General features: G+C 47.6%; 1 protein-coding gene across 1 annotated transcript in view; it reads right to left on the bottom strand.

Annotated features, from left to right (window-relative positions):
* The window catches only part of TSNARE1 (t-SNARE domain containing 1), a 93,856-nt gene extending 84,271 nt beyond the window's left edge, over window positions 1-9,585 (bottom strand). Inside the window, exon 1 of the mRNA XM_044914693.1 lies at window positions 9,555-9,585. The gene's annotated coding sequence lies outside the window, so the exon portion shown is untranslated. The remainder of the gene's footprint in view (window positions 1-9,554) is intronic.
* Window positions 9,586-10,646: the final 1,061 nt, after the last annotated feature.

Raw genomic sequence — 10,646 nt, forward strand, 5'->3', positions numbered from 1 at the left:
CCCCTGTGGGACGGGCTCCCCCGCAGGGACGGGCTCCCCCGTGGCGATGGGCTCCCCTGCGGGATGGGCTCCCCCGCGGGGATGGGCTCCCCCACGGGGATGGGCTCCCACGGGGACGGGCTCCCATGGGGCCAGGCTCCCCCGCAGGGACGGGCTCCCCCGCAGCGATGGGCTCCCCTGCGGGATGGGCTCCCCCGCGGGGACGGACTCCCCTGCGGACGTCCATCTGCCTCTGTGGCAGCAGCTGAGGAAGGAGCCCCCAAAGGCTGCTCACCTCTAGGTCCCCATGCCCCGCCTCCTGAAAAGGGGGCAGGGAGAACTCTTACAAAGAGCTGATCCAGAAAAAAAACAATTCATTCCAAAATGAACAATAAATTCTCAATAGCCAAAATAATACTGAAAAAGAACAAAACTGGAGGTATCACACTTCCTGATTTTAAAACTTACTATAAAGCTACAGCATCGAGACATTGTGGTGTTGGTGTAAAGACAGACACACAGACCGGTGGCTCAGAGCAGAGAGCCCAGAAACACACCGTCACATGTGCGGTCGAATGATTCCAACCAGGGCCCCAGGACCACTCAACAGGTAAAGGACAGTCTCTCCAACAAATGGTGCTGGGACCCTGGACATCCACGTGCAGAAAAACGAAGGTGGACGCTTACCTAACACCATACACAAAGTCAATGCAAAAAGAGATCAAAGACCTGAATGAAGGAGATGGAACTGTAAAACTCCAGAGACAAACACAGAGCAACAGCTCCGTGGCACCGGATGTCGCTGTGGTTGTTCAGGTCTGGCACCAAAACCACAGGCAAGAAAAGAAAACATAGATCAGACGTCATCAAAATTAAAGAGTTGTGTGTGTCAGACACACCATTAGCAGAATGAAAAGGCAGCCCAGAGAACAAGAACAGATGTCTGCAAAGTGTATCTGATAAGGGATTAACATCAGGAACATAAAGTTCCTGAGACCCGACAACAGGAAGAACAAACAGTCCTATCCCGTGTGGGCAGAGGGCCTCGCCCACTCCCTCCGACGGCCGGCAGACACTCCAACACACGCTGCACATCACCCGTCGTCAGGGAAATGCGGACCACAGCCCCAAGACACCACCTCGCACCCAGCAGGACGGCTACTGCCAAAAACCCCAGAAACCGACGAGTGTTGGCGAGGACGTGGAGAAGCTGGAACCCTCGTGCGCTGCCGGTGGGGGGTGCGAACAGGTGCAGCCGCTGTGGACAACAGTGCACGGGTCCTCAAAAGAAGTAAAAACAGCATTTCCATATGATCCAGCAACTCCACTTCAGGGCAAAAACCCAAAGGAATGGAAGGAGGGGACGGAAGAGATGTCGGTACGACCATGTTCACAGAGCGTCATTCACGGCGGCAGCGGGTGGGAGAGACTCCAGTGTGGACGGACAGACGGATGGACGGACAAGGGAAATGTGGTCCATCTACACTGGCGGGAAGGACATTCTGACACCTGCTACAGCACAGACGAACCTTGAAGACACTATGCGAAATGGAAACAGCCAGACAGAAGGACCAGTGCCAACGACTGCACTCATGTGAGGTCCCTGGAGGCATCAGAGTCTGAGACAGAGAGCAGATGGTGGGGCCAGGGGCTGGGAGAGGGGCACGGGGAGCGGGAGTGTAATGGGGACAGAGTGTCAGTTTGGGAAGATGAGAAAGTTCTGGAGATGGATGATGGTGATGGTGTCCCAATGTGAATGTGCTTAATGCCCAGAACCACACACTTAAAAACGGTTATAATGGGGACGCCTGGCTCAGGCAGCAGAGCGTGTGACGCTGGATCTCGGGGTCATGACTTGGAGCCCCGTGTTGGGTGCCGTTTACCTAAAAAAAAAAACAAAAAAACAAAAACCGGGGCACCTGGGTGGCTCAGAGGGTTAAGCGTCTGACTCTTGGTTTCAGGTCAGCTCATGACCTCAGGGCTGTGAGATCGGCCCGGTCAGGCTCCTTGCTCAGTGCAGAGTCTGTGGCACATTCTTTCCCTGGCCCTCTCCGGCCGCTTCTGCTCCTCCCCCTGCTCACGAGCACGCGAGCACATACACATGCACTCTCTCTCAAATAAACAAATAAAATCTTTTAAAAAATGGTTATAATGGTAAACTTCATGTTATGTGTATTTTACTGCAATAAGAAAAAAGATTTTAAGTTTCTTAAAAAGAACAGTGAGAGAAGAATAGCCTAGCACTGATCCAGAGACATTAAGGGTGGGGGTGAGGGACACGGAACACAGCAGTGACACCTTCCAAGAGGTGAGGGACACCCACACCCCAACATGAAGCAGAGCCAGAGCAGTTTGCCCAGAAACGCAGAAGTAACAAGCAACTACACAGGAAGTCGTCAAAGCGGAGCTACAAGAGCTCGCTCAGAGAGAGAACCTTGAGCGGGCACAACTCAGAAAACAAAGGAAAGAGAAGCATCACAAAGGACAGAAACGGGAGCAATGTCACCCGGAGGGAAGAAGAGACACGAACCAGCAGGCTTGGGGCCGCTGCAAAGCGACACCCCGAGTCAGGAGACAGTGGAGGGGCCGGTACAGGACCCACAGGAACGATGGTCAAGGCTCCTTCAACGGGCACCTTGCCCCCCACGCCCAGAACACGCAGGCCCCGGCTGAGCAGCCATTCTGAGACAGCGTCTGCAGGCGTCCGAGGTGACAGGGGAACGTGATCTAGAGGGCGGGGAGCACTTAGCACACGTCCCTGGGGGTGCAAGACAGACAGACGTGGGGCTGGACTGACCGATCGCAGATAACATGCCTGACTCTGGAGAAGCGACTGGACGAGTAAACACGGAGGGAGAGGAGAGGAGAGGAGAAACAAGCAGCCCGTCACCTGGTCAGTAAGAACTCCCAGCCAAATCATGTCATTTACAGCCGGCATTTCCCTAACAAAACACAAGTATTAGCAGTACAAAGGGAAACATGCAGAAAGGGAATGAACTATACTGACTACAACCTAGTGAGGGGAAGAACACAAAGCACAGAAAGGTCATCAAGCCCACAGAAGGGGCATGTGTCTCTTCCTGCAGCGGAGCAGATGACCACAAATTTGGCAGTGAGAGCACACAGATCTGCCATCTCACAGTTTCTGCAACTCAGGAGTTGGGCTGGGCTGCCTGGGGCTCTGGGAGTCATCCTGGAGCCCGGCTGAACCAGGTCCTTGCAGCCCGAGGGCTGAGGTCATGCCTTCTGCACTGGCGGTCAGCTGGTCAGCCCAGGGCCAGAGGCTCCTCTCTGGCCCTCACACCCGGCCCTGTACCTCAAATCCTTCCCACCCTTGGAATCTCTCTCACGTCTCGCTGGAGAAAGTTCTCTGCTTTTAAAAAGGGCTCAAATAATCACTTTGAGCCCCCTCCACCCCGATAATCCAAGATAAGCTCTTTTAAGGACCACAGCCTTAATTACAGCTGCAAATTCCCTTTCCGCCATGTACCAGAACGCGCTCACAGGTTTCAGGGGTGAGGGCGGCTCTCGGGGGGCAAAGGGTTGGGGGAGGGGTGAGGGCAGGGGGAGATAATGTTCTGCCTATCACAGAGGGTCCTTATAAGTGGCCCCCACAGACGGAGTGCTAAGGGCATTACATGAGATAGCATGACAAAGGTAACACTGAAGACAGATACAGACTCTCCTAAATGTCAGAACTATATAAACTTTAAAAAAAGAGAGAGAAAAAGAAAACACACCAGATACTAAAAGATATTAAACACACACACACACACGACAGAACTAAAATCAAATACATTTGACCTGCCAACTATTGTAAATTACTTTAACTTCTCTAGTGAAATTTTAAAAATAAAAAGACTCTCAGATTGGATCACAAAGCTAAATCTGACTTCATGCGGCAGGTGAGACACATCTGAGGTCATTCAAAAGGGTCAGGGATAAAAGGATGGGCAGAGGCATGCCAAGCAAGTGCAAACCAGAGAAAACACCACAGGTCATGACCCTAAAGCAGACAACGTAGAAACGAGACAAAGAAGAGCACTTGATGATACTAACAGGTGCGATTCAGAATAAAAATAAAATAGGTTTAAACAGCTCTGCATCAGGTCACAGAGCAGCCAACATTCACAGGAGACGCAAGGAGAAAGAGACAGGACAAAAACCAAGGGCTCACATGACCCAGATGACCCCACTGAGGTGGTACAACAGACTGATACCCACATCAACCTCTGTCCGTCCGAGTTAGGAAACAGGTCTCTTCAAGCAGCCGTGAGACAGTGATGAAAGCTGGCTCCATATCAGGGCCACAAGGAAAACCACATAAAACCCAGAAAGAGAAGAGTCAGTATTCTCTGCTCAAAATGCAATGAAAAATAACAAAACCAATACATCGAAAGACACTTCACTTGGAAATTTTAAAACTTGCTCCTAAACAACTCTTGGACCAAAAACGAAAATACAAACCGAAATTACAGAACTTCCAGACAGCAATGTTATGGAAAACATATCCAATCCAAAAGTAAGAAAAAGCTCTTAAATAATTAAACACTTTTTGGAAAAGAATGTGAACAAATGAATCAAGCATACAATTAATCACACACCTAAGAAAAAGGATAAACTGAGAAAAAGCAAAAGAAGTTAACTCTAAGCAAAATGTGATGAATGAAAAGCAGAAAAACAGGGGCTCCTGGGTGGCTCAGTCAGTTAGGCGTCCACCATTGGCTCAGGTCATGATCTCCAGGTCCTGGTTTCGAGTCCCACGTCGGGCTCCCTGCTCAGCAGGGAGCCTGCTTCTCCCTCTCTTCCTGCCCCTCCCCCCCCACTTGTGCTCTTTCTGTCAAATAAATAAAATCTTTTTTTAAAAAAAAAGTAGAAAAACAGGAAAATTAATTTAATAAAAACATCCAAAAGCTGAACCTTTGAAGACAAACATAAACAATAAAATAATAACTAGAGTTGACCTTTGAGCAACACGGGTTTGAGCTTCATGGATCTGCTTACACAGGGACTTTTACACTGCAGCACTCTAACTGTATTTTCTGTTCCTTTTGGCTTTCTCAATAACATTTTGTTTTCTCTAGATTACTTTATTGTATGAACATGGCATACAATATGTACAACATACAAAATACGTGTTGATCTGCTATTTGTTTATCAGTCAGGCTTCCAGCCAACACGAGGCCATTACTAGTTAAGTTTCTGGGGAGGTTCAAGCTACACGCAGATTTCCGACTGTGCGGAGTGTCAGCATCCCTGGACCCCATTTCATTCAAGGGTCAACTGTCCTAGCTAACGCAACCAAGCAACAAAGCGAGCAAAGAAGAAGAAAATAACCACAGAAACCAAGCAAATTAAAAGAGTCATAAGAGACCATTTTACTCTAGTCTACATGAATAAATGTGACAACCTGGATAAGACCAACATTTTCCTAGGAAAATGTAATTTATAAAACGGACCCCAAAAAAGAAAATTTAAAAAGAACTCTCTTCCTCAAAACAAAAACAAAACAAACTAACAAAAAAGCACCAGGCCCCCACAGTTTCACAGGGGAGCTCTACCCGCCTTTTAAAGGCTAGGGAATTCAATGCTGTTCTACTGTTCTTTTTAAAAAACAACCAGTGCAAAGAATGTCAAAACTGAGTAACTACAGAAAGTACATTGCTGAGTTTCTGCAAATAAAAAAAAAAAAAAAGAAGAAACTGTTCTTAGAACACATAAGATTTTTTTTTCTTAAGATTTTATTTATTTATTTGAGAGAGAGAGAGCATGAGCAGGGGGAGGGTCAGAGGGAGAAGCAGGTTCCCCACTGAGCAGGGAGCCCAACATGGGGCTCGATCCCGGGACTCCGGGATCACGACCTGAGCTGAAGGCAGACGCTTACCCACCACCCAGGTGCCCCTGAGAACACGTAAGATTTCTAAGTTACCTTTATGAATCAACTGCGGCACTGACAGCAAACCCTGGACAAAGCAGACACCAGAAAGAAAATCACCGATCAACTTCACTTACAAAGAGCAATACACAGGCGCTAAATTAAACATGAGCAACAAGTGTCCAGTGGCCCCTTACGAGAATAACATATCAGACCATGTGAAGTACATTCAAGGAATCCAAGAACGCCTCACCATGAGCAACTCCATCATGCATATTTTTGTACCCAAAGAAAGTCCTATGATCATCCCACAGACGATCTTTCTTAAGTAGGACCCATGCCCATATGGAGCCCAATACAGGGCTTCAACTCACAACCCCAAGATCAAGACCTGAGCTGAGATCAAGAGTCGGACACTTAACCGACTGAGCCACCCAGGGCCCCCCCGAAAGATGATTTCTTAAAAGGGAACTAATTTCAGCGGTGATTTTTGCTTTAAAAAAATAATAACACTCAACAAAAGAGGGAAGGACAGGTTCTTGCTTGGCACATGAAACATCTATCTCAGCCCAAAAGATATACCTGCTTGATGAGAAAATGCCAAGAGTAGCACCCGACAGTCACCACTAACACCGTGGTTCGTCCCCATTCCACGGGAGGACCTAGCCCCCAGAACTGGGTAATAGGCAGAAGCTGGAATATAAAAATTGGAAGGGGGGGGAGACTGGGTGGCTCAGTCAGTGAAGCATCTGCCTGGGGCTCAGGTCATGATCCCAGGGTCCTGGGATCAAGCCCCACATCGGGCTCCCTGCTCAGCAGGAAGCCTGCTTCTCCCTCTCCCTCTGCTCGTGTGCTCTCTCTCTCACTCACTCTATCTTCAAATAAATAAATAAAATCTTAAAAAAAAAAAAACTGGAAGGGAAGGTTAAATGTCACTGCTTGCTAACACCGGAGACCGAAGAACCCACAGTAACTAAGTGAACGAGAGAATTCAGTAAGGTAGCAGGGGACAGAGTCTTACACGGAAATCAACAGCATCCACACGTGCTCACGCAGACAGAGCACAGGAAAGACTCCTCACAGTAACAGTAAGAAAGCCTAGACTTCCCGCAAAACAAAGAAAGCATGCCGATACTGGAGAAGAATGCAAAAGGGACCAAACTGAGTGGGAAGACAAACCACACCATGAACAGAAGTCTTGGATCACAAAGATGTCACTTATCCCTAGTTATGTACAGTTTTAACACAATTCCAACCCAAAACCAATCCTGTTTGGGGGTTCTGGGTGTGTGCATATGTATTTGGTCGAAGGATTGGGTAAAGAACAGACAAGCTAATTCAAAGTCCATATAAAAAGATAAACAATCTAGAACAGCCCCCCCAAAATTACAACAAAACAAGCAGTAAGTTCTCTGAGATATTAAAACATAGTATAAGGGGTTAATAATTAAAATAATGGCTACAACTGCTCACAGAGACAAGAGGAACAACCTATAGAAAACAAATACAGCCAATCTCAAAAAAGAACAAAAAAGTTGGAGGCATCACATATCTTGACTTTAAAATATACTACAAAACCACCATAATTAAAACAGTATAGTACTGGCATGAAGACCAACACAAGAGAACAGAGAACCCAGGAGTAAACCCACACATCTATGGTCAACTGATCTTCAACAAGGGTGCTACGAACACACACACGGGGAAAGAAAAGTCTCTTTTACAAATGAAGATGCGCATGAAAAAAATGAAATTGGAGCCTATCTTACACTGTGCACAAAATCACCTCAAAATTAAATATTCAAACATTTGCAAGACCCAAACTGTAAAACTCCTAGAAGAAAACCTCAGGGAGAAGCCTCTGACATCGGTCTTGGCAATGACTCCCTAGAGCACAAGGCAACAAAAACAGAAACAGAGAAGTGGGACAACATCAAACTAAAAAAACCTCTGCAAAGCCAAGGAAAGAAGCGCTAGAGCAAAAGGCACATGAGGAATAGGAGGAAATGTATGCAAACCATAGATCTGATAAGGAGTCAACCTCCAAAACCTACAAGGAACTGCTACAATGCAAGGGTAAAAAATAGTAACACAATTACAAAAAGGGCTAAGGACATGAACAGACATTTCTCCAAGAGACATACAAACGGCCAACAAGTATATGAAAAAAATGTTCAACATCACTAATCATCAGGGAAATGCATATCAAAATCAATATGAGATATCACCTCACATCTGTCTGCATGGCGATTATCAAAAAAAAAAAATGAAAGCTAACAAGCATTAGGAAGGATGTGGAGAAATTGGAACCTTTGCACACTGTTAATGCAAAATGGCATGGCCACTATGCAAAACAGTATGGAGGTTCCCCAAAAAATTAAAAATAGAGCTACCATATGATCCAGCAATTCCACTTCTCAGTATTTATCCAAAAGAACTGAAATCAGGATCTCAAAGAGATAGGAGCATTCCTATGTTCACTGCAGCATCCGTCATGAGAGCCAAGATACAGAAACAATGTAAATGTCTATCATCAGACAAATGGATGAACACAATGGGGCACCTCCATGGCCTGGAGTATTATTCAGCCTCTAAAAGGAAGAAAATCCCGCAACATGCGCCAACATGGATGAGTTTGTGGACATATGCTCAGTGAAATAAGCCAGTCACAGAAGGACACACACCGCACGAGTCCACTGACATGGCACATCTAAAATAGCCAAATCCAGAGTCAAGAGTGGCGTGCTGGCAGAGTCTAAGGCAGGGAGAAACGGGGAGCTGCTCATCAGCGGGCACAAAGCTTCAGTCAAGCAAGACGAATACGGTCAAGACAAGTGCTATGCAGCGCTGCCCCTCCAGTCAGCAAGGCCGTGGCGCACACTTGAATTTAAGACGGTAGACCTCATGCTGAGTGGTCTTATTGTTAAAAAATACATTTAAAAAAAATCTGAATACAAATGGGAATTTAGAGCACAACTCAGCTAGAACCTAAAACCATGAGGAAGAAACTCATCATGTCAGCACTTGGCTGGGACTACTGGTAAAACGTGGGGAAAGAGTCAGCCAGACCCCTACCTCACACCGCACACCACGATCAAGGACAAATGACTGAAAACTCTGCAAGCACAGCAGTGAACACCAGAAGAAAACATGGGACCTTTTTAAACGTGAAGAAAAGCAGCCCTTGTTAACGCTATCTCAAAATCCACGGCCATGATCGAAAAGTTGATGAATGCAACCACATAAAAGCTTCTACGTGGCAAATCACAAACAATAACCAAAGCAGAAGGCACATGACCTAATTCACCTGACACTCAAAGAGCTAATTTCCATAATCCATAGGAAAAAGATCAACAACACCGTTTGTAAAAAATGAGCAAAGGAACAGAAAGTTCACAAAGAAAATACAAATGGCTCTTTGATATCAAAGATACCAAACTCATTCCTACTGAAGGGAATCCAGATGTGTCCCTATAGAAGCTTGATCGCTGCCGGCGCGGCAGGCAGGGCCCCCCTGGGGGGTGGGGGCGCAAACACTCGGCACAGCAACTGTGGGGGCAGTCCGGCGGTGCGCGGCTCTCTGGGCCAGCACCTGCACGTCAAAGCACTCGTCCTACACACATACCGTCCACTTAAACGTGTACAAAGTGACATAGGAACGAGGCTGTTCCTTACGTAACAGGCAAAGACTGAAAATCACCTCGGGTGCCGTCAGCAAAGGACCGCTGAATTCGTTCCAGCCCCTCCATGCTTGAAGTATTCTGCGGCTGTCAAAAAGAAAAAGAGAAGCTCTCCGTACCAATACAGAAAGGCTTCCAGGACATTTTATTCAGTAGGGGGAGAAATAAAGACCAAGGTGAACAAATCTGTCATCACGTGCCTTGCGCGAGACAAAGGAAAAACACGAATGTCTGCATCTGTGTGTGGCTGACACACGCTCGTGCGTACGTGGCAGCACGTGTAAGACCGCGAGACCAGCGTCACCTGCGGAGGTGGGGCCGGGCCGGCTGCGAGGCGAGACTCGTTACGTTCACCTGCATGCTCCCCACGTGGCTTTACCGTCGAGCTACAGGGACCACTCAAAGTACTACACTGCAAGGACACCGGGAGAGCTCCACTGCAGTCCATTCCACGCCGCGGAACAGGACTCGGTCACAAAAAGCAACAAGCTACCGATATGTGTAGCAACCTTGAGAAATCGCCAGGGAACCACACCAAAGGACAAAACCAGTCCCCAGACATGACACGCTATAGGATTCCTTTTATATAACGTTCTTTAAATGACATTAGAACAAGGAGGACGGACAAGCAGTTCCCAGGAGTTAAGGGGCGGGGGCAGCAGGCAGGGGGTGTTGAGGGGTCCCCTCGGTGACGGAATCCACTTGGACTGCACCCACACCCGTATCCTGGGTGTGACACCCATGTCACCACGGGGAAAACTGGGGAATGGTCCCAGGGATGCCCAGAATCATTTCTTACAACTGCTTGTGAACGTACCATTGTCGTGAAATAAAAAATTGAAGAATACAAAAATGACATCAGGCTGTCCGTCTCCATGCCCAAGGTCACTCAGCGGACAGAGCAGAGGCCATACTCAACCTGATCTGCCAAGCACCTGCCTCCTGGAACATGAGACCAGAAGGCAGGTGGGCCACCACGGGGCTAATCTCTCCGTGCACAGGGGAATCCCAGGAGGAAAGGGAGGAAGCCCAGGGATGAAGAGTGGTCTTCCAGGGGCACAAGGTTGCCTGGCCCAGCGGTGTGCACATCAGGAAAGGGGCCACCATCTCCA

Source organism: Neomonachus schauinslandi, chromosome 4, assembly GCF_002201575.2.
Source record: "Neomonachus schauinslandi chromosome 4, ASM220157v2, whole genome shotgun sequence".
Lineage (NCBI taxonomy): Eukaryota > Metazoa > Chordata > Mammalia > Carnivora > Phocidae > Neomonachus > Neomonachus schauinslandi.